This window comes from Somniosus microcephalus, chromosome 5 (assembly GCF_052327205.1).
Source record: "Somniosus microcephalus isolate GS21.2 chromosome 5, FLI_Smic_1.0, whole genome shotgun sequence".
Taxonomy (NCBI): domain Eukaryota; kingdom Metazoa; phylum Chordata; class Chondrichthyes; order Squaliformes; family Somniosidae; genus Somniosus; species Somniosus microcephalus.
In genome coordinates, this window is record NC_140991.1 from 198,525,439 (window position 1) to 198,537,870 (window position 12,432).

General features: G+C 48.4%; 1 pseudogene; it reads right to left on the reverse strand.

Moving 5' to 3' along the window:
* Positions 1–906: 906 nt before the first annotated feature.
* Positions 907–4,054, reverse strand: LOC147117514 (uncharacterized; annotated as a pseudogene).
* Positions 4,055–12,432: the final 8,378 nt, after the last annotated feature.

The window sequence follows — 12,432 nt, forward strand, 5'->3', positions numbered from 1 at the left end:
AGCGTTGGTGCGATGACACAGCCTTGTTTGACCCTGGTTCGTACGTGAATTGGGTCTGTGGTAGAACCGTTGGTCAGGATCACGGTTTGCATGTCGTCATGAAGCAGGCGGAGGATAGTGACAAACTTTTGAGGGCAGCCGAATTTGAGGAGGACACTCCATAATCCCTCACGGTTGACAGTGTCGAAGGCCTTTGTGAGATCAAAGAAGGCTATGTACAGTGGTTGGTGCTTTTCCCTGCATTTCTCTTGTAATTGACGTGCGGGGAAGATCATGTCCATTGTGCCTTTTAGTGGGCGGAATCCGCATTGCGACTCTGGGAGGAGTTCTTCGTCCACTGGGAGAAGGCGATTGAGGAGGATTCTTGCGATGACTTTCCCTGTGGCAGACAGCAGGGAAGCTCCTCTGTAATTACCGCAATCGGACTTGTCACCTTTCTTGAAGATGGTCACAATTACGGCGTCTCTGAGATCCCCTGGCATGCTCGCCTCCTTCCAGATAAGAGAAATGAGTTCATGAATTCGCGCCAGTAGTGCTTCTCCGCCATGCTTTAGTGCCTCGGCGGGGATTCCATCTGCTCCTGAGGCCTTGTTGTTCTTCAGTTGTTGGATGGCCTTTTCAACCTCATGCTGGGCTGGGGTTGTGCTGAGATGGTGGCGGGTAGCATGCTGTGGGATGCAGTTGAGGACAGAGTCATGGTTAAGGAGATCTTCGAAGTGCTCCTCCCAGCGGGCACTGACTGCCTCTCTGTCCTTGATGAGTACCTCTCCGTTCTTGGCCCACAGGGGGAAGGGCCTTGGGTGCTTGGGCCGTAGATGGTCTTGACTGCGCTAAAGAATCCACACACGTTGTGGTTGTCGGCTAGCTGCTGGATCTCCTGCGCTTTCTCCACCCACCATCTGTTCTTTAGGTTGCGAGTTTTTTGTTGGACCTCGGCCTTCAGGCTTCTGTAGAGCTGCTTTCTTGCTCTCGAGTTCTGTTGCTGTTTCCAGATCAGGAATGCCTTGCGCTTGCGGCTTATTTGCTCCTGGATCTCCTGGTCATTCTCGTCGAACCAGTCTTGGTGTTTCCTGGTCGAGTGACCGAGCGTCTCTTCACAGGTGCTGAATATGGAGGCCTTGAGTGCAGACCAGGCGCTGTGGACACTCTGTGTCTCTGCATCACTGGGAGTCGTCAGGTTGTTTGTGAGGCGCAGGCTGAATAGGGATTTCTTAGCGGGGTCTTTGAGTGCTCCAGCGTTAATTTTCCTGCGGCATTGTTTCTGTTGCCGCCGGTGTTTTGGGGCTACATTGATGGAGATGACAGAGTGGATTTGGTGGTGGTCTGTCCAGCAGTCATCAGCTCCTGTCATGGCACGAGTGATGCGGACGTCCTTGCGGTCCCTCACTCAGACGATGAAGTAGTCCAGCAGATGCAAGTGCTTGGAATGAGGGTGCTGCCATGAAGCCTTGTACTTGTCTCTCTGATGGAACAAGGTGTTGGTTATGACGAGGCCATGTTCTAAGCATTTCAACAGGAGGAGGGTACCATTGGAGTTGGCTTTCCCTACCCCCTCTCTGCCGATCACACCTCCCCAGAGGTCTGTGTCCTTTCCAACTCTGGCGTTAAAGTCGCCAAGGAGGATCAGCTTGTCGCCCGTTGGGACTCGGGACAGGGATTGTTCGAGGCTGGAGTAGAATTCCTCTTTGGTGTCGTCTGTGGCTTCCAGTGTTGGGGCGTACGCACTGATGACCGTAGCGCACTGGTTCCGGGCTAGGGTGAGTCGAAGAGTCATGAGGCACTCGTTTATACCACTAGGGGAGTCTCTGAGATGCCCAACCAGTTCATTTTTTATGGCGAAGCCTACCCCATGGAGGCGCCGTTCTTCTTCAGGTTTGCCTTTCCAGAAGAAGGTGTAACCACCGCCTTGCTCCTTGAGCTGGCCTTCCCCTGCCCGTCGGGTCTCACTTAGGGTGGCGATGTCAATGTCGAAGCGTCTGAGCTCCCGGGCAATGATAGCAGTACGGCATTCCGGTCTGTCACTGTTGGGGTTGTCCATGAAGGTCCTGACATTCCAGGTCCCGAACTTCATTTTAAAGGGTGGAAGATGCCTGTGCGTGAATTCTTTTAATGTGGGGTGGCCGTTGCACACCAGCTACCACTGGGCTTGACAGAGCAAGGTCTTGGTCCAATGGCAAGGGGATCCAAGACGATTGGAGACCAGGCTCTGCTACATCGGCCTAGCACACACACACAAACATATTGCTACTGTCCTCCTCCCTCCTTCCCACAGGTCCTCTCTTCTTGGGTTTCGTAGGATGCATTGTTGTCCTCCCGACCTCGCTGTTGGCCCAAGCCACACTTTCCCTGGGCCCCGACCCCGCTGCTGGTCCACGCTGCGCCACTCCAACAGTAGTTGATTGGTTGCACAGTTAGCTGTGAGAATGTCTGCCATGGAGATAGTGGCCACCTCCAACAGCAACAACAATAACTTGTATTTATATAGTGCCTTTAACGTAGTAAAACATCCCAAGGCGCTTCACATGAGCATTATAAAACAAAATTTGACACCGAGCCACAAAAGGAGATATTAGAGCAGATGACCAAAAGTTTGGTCAAAGAGGTAGGTTTTCAGGCGCGTCTCAAAGGAGGAAAGAGAGGTAGAGAGGCAGAGAGGTTTGCCTGGCTTCAAGCCCAGCTCTCAAATGAGTCCATGCAGGCAATGACCACGGCCATGCATGAGATGTCTGCTGCCTTAAGCAGGATGACAGATACCTTATCCGTGGACTTACATCACATCCCTGATCTTCACCAAGCTGCTCTCCAACATAGTGGTAGGAGTGATGTGGCACTGGCCCAGGAGATGGATGATGTCAAAAGGAAATATGGAAGTAGGAACTCCACTCAAAGTGCTCCCACCTCTCACCCATTGCCCCTGCCCCCTTCTCAGCCAGTACACGACATGCTGCCTCATCTCCCGATGGCCGAGTCTGCCCCGGACAGGTGCAGGTGGAGCTGTCTTAAGGCGGGGCTCTCAAGGGTTCCGAAACCCAGATGTCATCGGCCAACAGCATCTCAACAGTCAGGGCAAGGATCTGAGCAGCCTGCCTCTATCTCTGCTGAAGCCACAAGGGATGCATCACATAGAAGCGTTAGGAAGCATAATTTCCAGCAATTGTAATTCACCAATGGTATGCATATGAGTGTTTGCCAAAATGTTATGTTGGTAAGTTTCCCTTTTTTATAATGGCACATAAAATGTATTGATTGGCACCACTTCCACGTCTTGCCCATTATTGTGTCCCGAGTGCCAACTCGCCCTTTCACTTATTCCATGATGAATGTCAATACATGACGGGACTCATTGGGTGGATGTGCAATGGGTGTATGCGTGATTGAAGGACTGTTTAGTGCATAGGGAGATGGGGGGATGGGGAGGTGGTGCTGGTGATGGGAGCGAGCCAGAGGATCTCATTTATAATTTGTTCCTGTGTGAGTCATCACTAGCTGAACCTTTGAGCTATATGGGCATCCCGGGCATCAATGTACACAGCTGGTCTGGTGATGGGTGCCTCATCTTCAAATCCCTCCTACTCCTCCTCTTCTTCAATGTTTTCCTCATCAGAAGATAAGCGCCTCGGTCATCTTCTACCTGCAATCCTCTGTGCTGTGCAATGTTGTGCAGGACTCAGCACACCAATATGATTCTGGATACCCTCACTGGCAAGTACTGAATGGTGCCTCCAGACCCATCTAGGAAACGGAAGCACATCTTTATCATTCCGATGGCTTGCTCAGTGACACATCTGGTGGCCATGTGGCTGTTGTTGTAGCGATCTTGTGCCTCACTTGTGGGGTTCCTCTCAGGTGGCATGAGCCAAGTTTGAAGGGGGTATCCCTTGTCTCCTATGAGCCAGCCCTTAATTCTGTTTCCTGGTACAAAGAGGTTTGGAATGTTGGACTGCCTCAGTATGAATGCATCATGACACCATCAGGGAATCTGGCACACACCTAGATGAACCTCTTCTTGTGGCTGCATGCCAGCGTAAAATTCCATGATGGCGTAAAATCCCATGCAGTTGATAAAATCTCTTGGTTGATCTGGTGGTCCTTGTATTGCAATCAACGGCACCCTATACCTGTGGGAAGCCAGCCAGGGGCCGAGTGCCTGCTCATTCTGGCTATTGTCATTGCAGGGGCAGTTGACATGTCGGCACTTTGCCAAACAACACAATCTTCACCTGCCTTATATATTTATGCGCAGCCGACTGAGAAAACCTTGCAATGTCTCCGGTGGCTCACTGGAAAGAGCCAGAGGCAAAGAAATTGAGGGCAGTGGTGACTTTGACAGTGATGGCCAATGTGTGGCCACTTGGTCCAGCAGGAAGCAGACCTTCTCGAAGGAAGCTGCAGATCTCTGCGACCACCTGCTGTGTCAATCTGAGTCTGCGGATGCACTACTCTTCAGATAGGCCAAGGAATCTGAGCCTCTGTCTGTAGACCCTCTGATATGGGTAGTGCCTTCTGCGACCTTGGCCCCTCTGTTACTCCCCTCACTGCCGTTCTCCACTCTGTTCTGCTTTCTGCTGTTTATAGGAACATAGGAACAGAAATAGGCCATTCAGCCCCTCGAGCCTGGTCCGCCATTCAATGTGATCATGGCTGATCTGTATCCTAACTGCATCAACCCACCTTGGCCTCATATCCTTTTATACCCTTGTCTAGCAAAAATTTAGCGATAGCCTTTTGATTATTTTTTGTACCTGACTACTATATTTTAGGAACATAGCAACATAGGAACAGGAGTAGGCCACTTAGACCCGGGAGCCTGTTCCGCCATTCAATGAGATCATGGCTGCAACCTAACTCCATATACCAGCTTTTGGCCCATTAATACCTTTGATTAACAAAAATCTATCAATCTCAGATTTAAAATTAACAATTGATCTAGAGTCAATTGCAATTTGCGGAAGAAAGTTTCAAACTTCTACCACCCTTTGTGTGTAGAAGTATTTCCTAATTTCACTCCTGAAAGGTCTGGCTCTAATTTTTAGACAATGCCTCCTAGTCCTAGAATCCCCAACCAGCAGAAATAGTTTCCCTCTATCTACTCTATCTGTTCCCATTAATATCTTGAAAACTTCGATCAAAACACCCTTAACCTTCTAAATCTGTAACCTCATGGCCTGGCATATCCCTCACTCTACCAAGCCAGGGGACCAACCCTAGTTCAATGAGGAGTGTAGATGAGCATGCCAGGTGCAGAATCAGCATGCTATAGACAGAGCTAAGTGAATCCACAACCACCGGCTCAGATCATAGCTCTGCAGTTCTGCCACATCCAGTCGTGAATGATGGTGGACAATTAGACAACTAGCGGGAGGAGGAGGCTCCATGAACATCCCCATCCTCAATGATGGAGGAGCCCAGCACACACGTGCAAAAGACAAGGCTGAAGCGTTTGCAACCATCTTCAGCCAGAAGTGCTGAGTGGATGATTCATATCGACCTCCTCCTGAAGTCCCCACCATCACAGAAGCCAGTCTTCAGCCAATTTTATTCACCCCACATGATATCAAGAAATGGCTGAGTGTACTGGATACAGCAAAGGCTATGGGTCCTGATAACATGTGCTTCAGAACTATCTGCGCCTCTAGCCAAGCTGTTCCAGTACAGCTACAACACTGGCAGCTACCCGGCAATGTGGAGAACTGCCCGGGTATGTCTTGTCCACAAAAAGCAGGACAAATCCAACCCGGCCAATTACCGCCCCATGCCAGGTCCCATCTCCTCGAGGCGGGAAGGGGATTAGTGCCAATTAACTGCCTGTTAACAGGCAGTTTTTTGGCTAATCCCTATTTTGAGCCCTGAAGTGTGGGCTTCCCGACTGCTCCTTGGCCGCCAATGTTACCATCAGGTTTCCAGTGTTCCCCAATTTCTAGGCCAACATTTCTCCCATTCATTTTTGTATGAGGAATATCAAGATTTAACAGTTCAATTCTGGAGGGAAGCTTGGACCATTTCTTATTAGACTAAATAGAATACTTAAATCACTGCTGCTTGATCATCTTTCATACATATTTTTTTTGTCATAATGTCGAACTACTGCTGATCCAACTGTGTAAAAGTCATCTTTTTAAGTATACATAACAATAACCAAAAATAGCGGTTTTACGATTTCTGATAATTGCTTTAGAAACCATGCACACTGGAAATGAGGAATGAACAAATCTGTGGACAGAATAAGCTTTGCTTTTGAAAATTTGGTTATGGCACTTTAACTGAAATTTCTGGAACTGTTAGAATTAGCATTTGTGGAGCTGGATGGCTGAGCTAAGCTCTGCTTTCAGATTCTATTTTCCTACATCAGACTTTGTGTTCATAAAGCTTCAAATTCAGTAGAATTCATATTCAAATCACACATTAGACCCAAAATCCCAGTCTGGGTCAAGGGTGAAGAGTGGAAGGATCACCCACCCATGGACAGTTCCACCAGGATTCTGCCCCGTTTCTTAGAGGTGAGGGGTGGAAGGAGATTTTGGTTCTTCATCCTCGTCTACAACAAAGGGGCATGTCTAGGGGAGTTCCTGGGCCACCCCAGGAATTATGTACATTTCCCCCTTATAAGGCCACAGTAGAATTTTCACCAGCTGAGACCTGCCATGAGTTCTGCTGAGGCTTTTTGAAAGGCCCCACAACTTTTGGAGGCAAAGGTAATTGATCCTGGAGGGGATTGTGCACCTTATTTTCAAAGGATTCTGTCTCCCATTGGAGCTGAAGATCTACTTTACTAGGGGCTTGTGCACTCAAGTGGAGGGTCATTGGACCACACTGCCTTACAAGATGGATGAGGGAGGTACGGTTGAAATTGGAATTTCAGACCCTATTATTATAGGTGCAAAGAATCCAGAAGGTATATAGAAGGTAAGTGTATTAACAGATAACGTGTGCATGGTCAATGTGATCTACTGGACTGGCTGTTATCACCTGAGGGGATCAGAGAGGAATTCTTCAGAGGTTTTTCCCCCTTATTTGCCCTGCTTTTTATTCCTTTTATTTTGCCCAGGAGATTATGGATATTTACTAGGGTGGGTTGCGCAGGCAGGGTGGGGGGCCGAGTTTTGGATGAGACACCCGGAAGTCTGGCAGGCTCCTTGCCTGGAAGTCATGTAGAAGATCCAGTCAACCTGATTGACAGACCCTCCCCCCATACAAATCCACCACCAGGGTCCTCAGGGAAGTCAGCCTGATTGACAGGCTTGGCTTCCAGTCAAGTGTGGAGCACTCTGGAGGAGGCCGCAGGACCAGGCAGGTCCAATTCCGACTGGGGTGGGGGGGAGGCGGGCCTGAAAGGGGTTCTGATCCCCGACCCCGGGGGGGGTTCTGCTCCAAAGGTGGGTATGATCCCTGACCCCAGGGGGGTCCGATCCTTGACCCTGGGGTGAGGGCCGATCCCGGGGGGGTGGGGGTTTGTATGGGGGGTTTGATGGTGGGGGAGCTTGGGGGACCGGGAAGAAGCACTCCTGTTCCTCCTGGCCTACTTAACTTCTCCCCGAGGCTGTTCTTGCCTCGCTGCAGCTCCTCGGGAAACCCGGTTGACCACAGTAGAACCTGCAAAGCAGGTTAAATCTGAGGCTTCCAGCCTTATTAACATATTTAAAATGCTGACCTGCCTCCTGGGAGCAAAATTGATTAATGCCTAAAATGTATGAGCATTGTGAGGATTAGGATTCAACATGAGCTTCTCTTAGTGTGTACAAAATGTAGGATGGAGTTACCTTTTTATGGCAGTGCTTTAATGCTATTCACACTGATTGTAAAATGACTTTTGCATGTTAAATGTACTTTTGAGTTTACTGTTAAATCTGATTTTTCCCTATAAATTAATTGATTCATGTTGGGGTCTGGTCCCATGGGCGCTGGGTCAGATACCCATTCTTCACATGTGAGGCTAGATGGTGAATGTTGACAGGCTATCAGTCAGGTGGCATCCAAACTTTCCAGCAGAGATGACTGGAGAGTGGTCAGGACCAGAAAACCTGTCTGATTGTCCCCTCCCTTGCCAAGGAGCACTAAGGCTAATTGCATTGTCATCCTAGCTAAGATCAACTAGCTGAGGACAAACTAGGGGTCAAACGTGGCATCTTCTAGTCTGGATGCCTCAGTTACTGATGGAAAGCTGGGCTGGTTCACATGGAATATGAGTGTCCCTATTTATCCTGTACTATTATCAGGAGTAATTGGATCTACACTGATATCATTGATATTTGGGTTTAATGATATATTATCAAAATAATGTCTGACTGAAAACTGTCAAAAGCTTACTCAGACATTCCAATCAATTCTCAGTAGAAAATACATGAATAAGCTTAAATACTTCTAAGTGCATGGTTAAAAGGTCCATATGTGTTTCACCCTTGTACAGTTGGTAGCATCAACTTAGTTCCAAAAAATACATGTTTATGTTTCACTAATTGTTTTAGCTACATAGAAAGGAGGCTTCAGTGAAATGTGGCAGTCTTAGCTGTTTGGGTTTAGACTCTATTTCAGACCATGTACTGCCACCAACAAATTATGTTACATTCAGCAGATTAATTAGCATACATAACGTGCCTCATTCTTAGTTGTTTACACAGTAAATTAGAATAATTCCAACTTATTCTTTGGATGTCTTAAGATACCGCCTGTAATAAATTAAAGCATTTATTAATGGACAACTGCCTAAAGTGCCCACACACTGGGAAGTCATCTCGTATTCCTTATGTCTACTACTTTGTAAGGAAATTGCCCTGAATATTTATTGTGCTGAATGATGAACATTCTGTGGGGGGTGGGCGGAGAGGGATGAAGTGCGGAGGACTCCAACTGGGTGCAGTAATAAGGGCTTAGGAAATTGCAGCACTACTGCAGGCTTTAAGCACCTTAAAGGAGCTGGTGAATCTTTGGGGCTGTGGTATCTTGAGGTGCCATAGATGGAGACGGACACCGGTTAACTCCGTAACATGGTTTAATCAACACTTGCACATAAAAGCTTCTGCCATGAGGCAGCAATAACAAAAAGTACAACCAGTACAGATCAGACTTAACTCAGGAGAGCAATTGCCACAGCACCACCTGGTGGATCAGGTTACACATAACCTCCCAGGTTACTACACTCCTCCCCCCTTAAGATTGCCGTATGCAATTCTTAACCAATAACCCTTACTAGGTACTACGTTTTAACTAACCAGTATGCTCTAACCATAGTTAACCCCTGACTAATTTAACAGGTTTGTATAAGTCTTTCTGGTTGCTTGCGAATCCTTTGTGAACGTCTTAATTCCACTTGTGGTGGATTCTCAGATTCATTCGCACTTGAGATTGGAGTAGTCTCTGATGTTGGTTTTACTCTGTCCCGCTGTGGCCTGGCAGTACCAGTGTCCACTGGCACCTTATAAGCCGTGCTGGGTCCTGGAACAGCCTCCTCTACTGCCCTTTGTTCCATTTGAGGCAGTTCCCCCTGCTGCCGGCTGAAAAGCTGATCCACATGCCGACAAACCCCTCGACCATCCCCTAGTAACACGGAGTATGACACAGGTCCTGTAATGTCCTGGATTAGTCCTGGTATCCATTTAGGTCCATAACCGAAGTTCCGGGTGTACACAGAGTCCCCTATGGCGAAATGGCGAGCTTTAGTATGTTTGTCATGGTACGCTTTTTGGTTTGTTTGTTTTGTCTCAACCTTGCTTTTGAGATCTGGGTGTATCAGGTCTAACGTGCACTGCAACTTTCTCCCCATCATCAACTCAGCTGGAGAAAGCCCCGTGGTAGCTTGGGGTGTTATACGATAACTAAACAAGGCTCTATTGAGCTTGGTCTCCAGGGTGTCACCTGAGCTCTTCCTCATGAGCTCCTTAAAAGTCTGCACAGCTCGCTCGGCTAACCCATTTGAGGCTGGGTGATATGGAGCCGAGATGACATGTGTGATTCCATTCCTTACCATGAATTCTTTGCTCCCTTCACTAACAAAACACTGTGCATTGTCGGATACAATCATTTCTGGAATACCATGCGTGCTGAAGCTGTTCCTGAGACAATTCAGTGTGGCACCAGTCATTGCAGAGCTCACTGGATAAACGTCGATCCACTTTGAGTGAGCGTCAACCAGCACCAAAAACATTTTGCCCATAAAAGGTCCCGCATAGTCTATGTGAATTCTCCTCCAGGGTTTGCTGGGCCACTCCCAGGGATGGAGTGGTGCCCCGGCAGGTGCTTTCCTCTGTTCCTGACATATAGTGCATGACTTTACCTTTGACTCAATTTCAGCATCCAAGTTAGGCCACCACAGGTAGCTCCTAGCCAGTCCTTTCATTCTAGTCATTCCTGGGTGCGATTGATGCAACTGTTCCATCAAAGTAGAGCGTCCCCGCTCTGGGACTATGATGCGTGCTCCCCATAGCACACATCCATCTTGGACACTGAGCTCGTGCTGTCTCTGTCTGTACGGCGCGAACTCCGGTCCCTCACGGTGATCTGGCCAGCCTTTCAACACATACTCACGGACCCTTGACAGAACAGGGTCCTTGGCTGTCCAGCCCTGTATTTGCGCTGAAGTCATCAGGGGACTGATCTCCTGATCCAGCATCAGGACGTGCTCCTCAGGGGAAGTACTGCAAGGAGATTTTGAGAGGGGCAGGCGGCTGAGAGCATCCGCGTTCCCGTTTTCCTTGCCGGCTCTGTACGTGATCACATATTCATAGGCTCTTAGTATTACTGCCCATCTCATTATTCTCTGTGATGCCATTTGAGGCACCGCTTTCATCTCATTCAGTAAGCTAATAAGAGGCTTGTGGTCAGTACTGATTACAAACTTCCTCCCATATATGTACTTATGGAATTTCTTTACTCCAAATATAATGGCCAACCCCTCTTTATCAAGCTGTGAATAGTTCTTTTCCGCAGCTGTGAGCGTGCGTGAAACAAACCCGATGGGCCTTTCCGCTCCATCTGGCATGCGGTGGGCCAACACTGCCCCCACTCCATAGGGTGATGCGTCGCAGGACATTATCAGCTCCTTCTTCTCATCGTAATGCACCAACACCCTGCTGGACTGAAGTAGCTCCTTTAACTGCTGAAACGCTTTCGCTTGCTCTGGCCCCCAACGCCATGGCTCCTCCTTTCTCAGCAATTTGTGCAGGGGTGCCAGCAGCATCGATAAGTTTGGAAGAAACCGGTTATAATAATTCAGGAGCCCTAGATAGGCTTTCAGTTCAGTCACTGAGGTGGGTGCCGGTGCATCCTGCACTGCCCGCACTTTCCCTGGTAATGGATGGAGGCCTGTGGCATCCACCCGATGTCCCAGGAATGTAACTTCCTTCTCCATGAAACTACACTTACTCCGTTTCAGGCGTAGCCCCGCCTCTTCCAGCCGCTGTAGCACTTTGTCCAGTGTTTTTAAGTGATCCTGATTGTCACTTCCTGTTAGCAGAATATCATCTAAGTACACGGCCACCTTTGGAATGCCCTGCAGAATGCCCTCCATAGTCCGTTGGAATATTGCTGGGCTAGAACTGACACCAAATGGTAACCTGGCATACGTGAACAGCCCCTTGTGCATGTTCACCGTGACAAACTTTTTTGATTCTTCATCTAGCAATATCTGCTGATACGCATGACTCATGTCCAGTTTGCTGAACCTTTCTCCCCCAGCGAGCAATGTTAACATGTCCTCCATTCTCGGAATGGGGTACTGTTCCAGTGATGATACTCTGTTCACTGTTAACTTATAGTCACCACACACCCTTACGTTACCGTCGGGCTTCAATACCGGGACTATTGGTGCCGCCCAGTCTGAAAATTTCACTGGTTCTATTACTTTGTCCTTTAGCAGGCGATCTAGTTCCGCCTCAACCTTGGTTTTCATTGCAAAAGGTACCGACCTTGGTTTAAAGAAACGAGGCGTGGCATCACTGGCTACATGAATCTTGGCTGTGGCTCCCCTTAAGGTGCCCAGTTCGTCCTTGAACACTAACTCATGCTTCATCAGCACTTCTTGCAGTGCCTCTGTACTGTCCTCCATTTTATTCATTGCCTGCCAGTCCACACTCAACTCACTGATCCACCCTCGCCCTAACAGGTTTGGCCCTGACCCTGCTACCACTACCACCGTAAGCTCTTTGGTGACTCCTTTGTGTTCCACTTGTACTTCGGCCGCCCCCAAAATGTCCACCTTCTGTCCTGTGTAGGTTTTGAGACTAATGGGGCATGTACCTAGCTCTGGTACTTTTGCTTCCCCCCATAGCTTGGCGTACTCAGTCTGCGACATTATGGTTACACTACATCTCACTACATCTTTAAACCAAGGTCAATCTCAAACTTTACTTGACCTCCGTTCACTATCAAATACTGAGTGAGAGGGGGTACGTTGGGCCTTGAAGTGTCTATACTGTATATAGTGAAAACCTCCTCACTAGA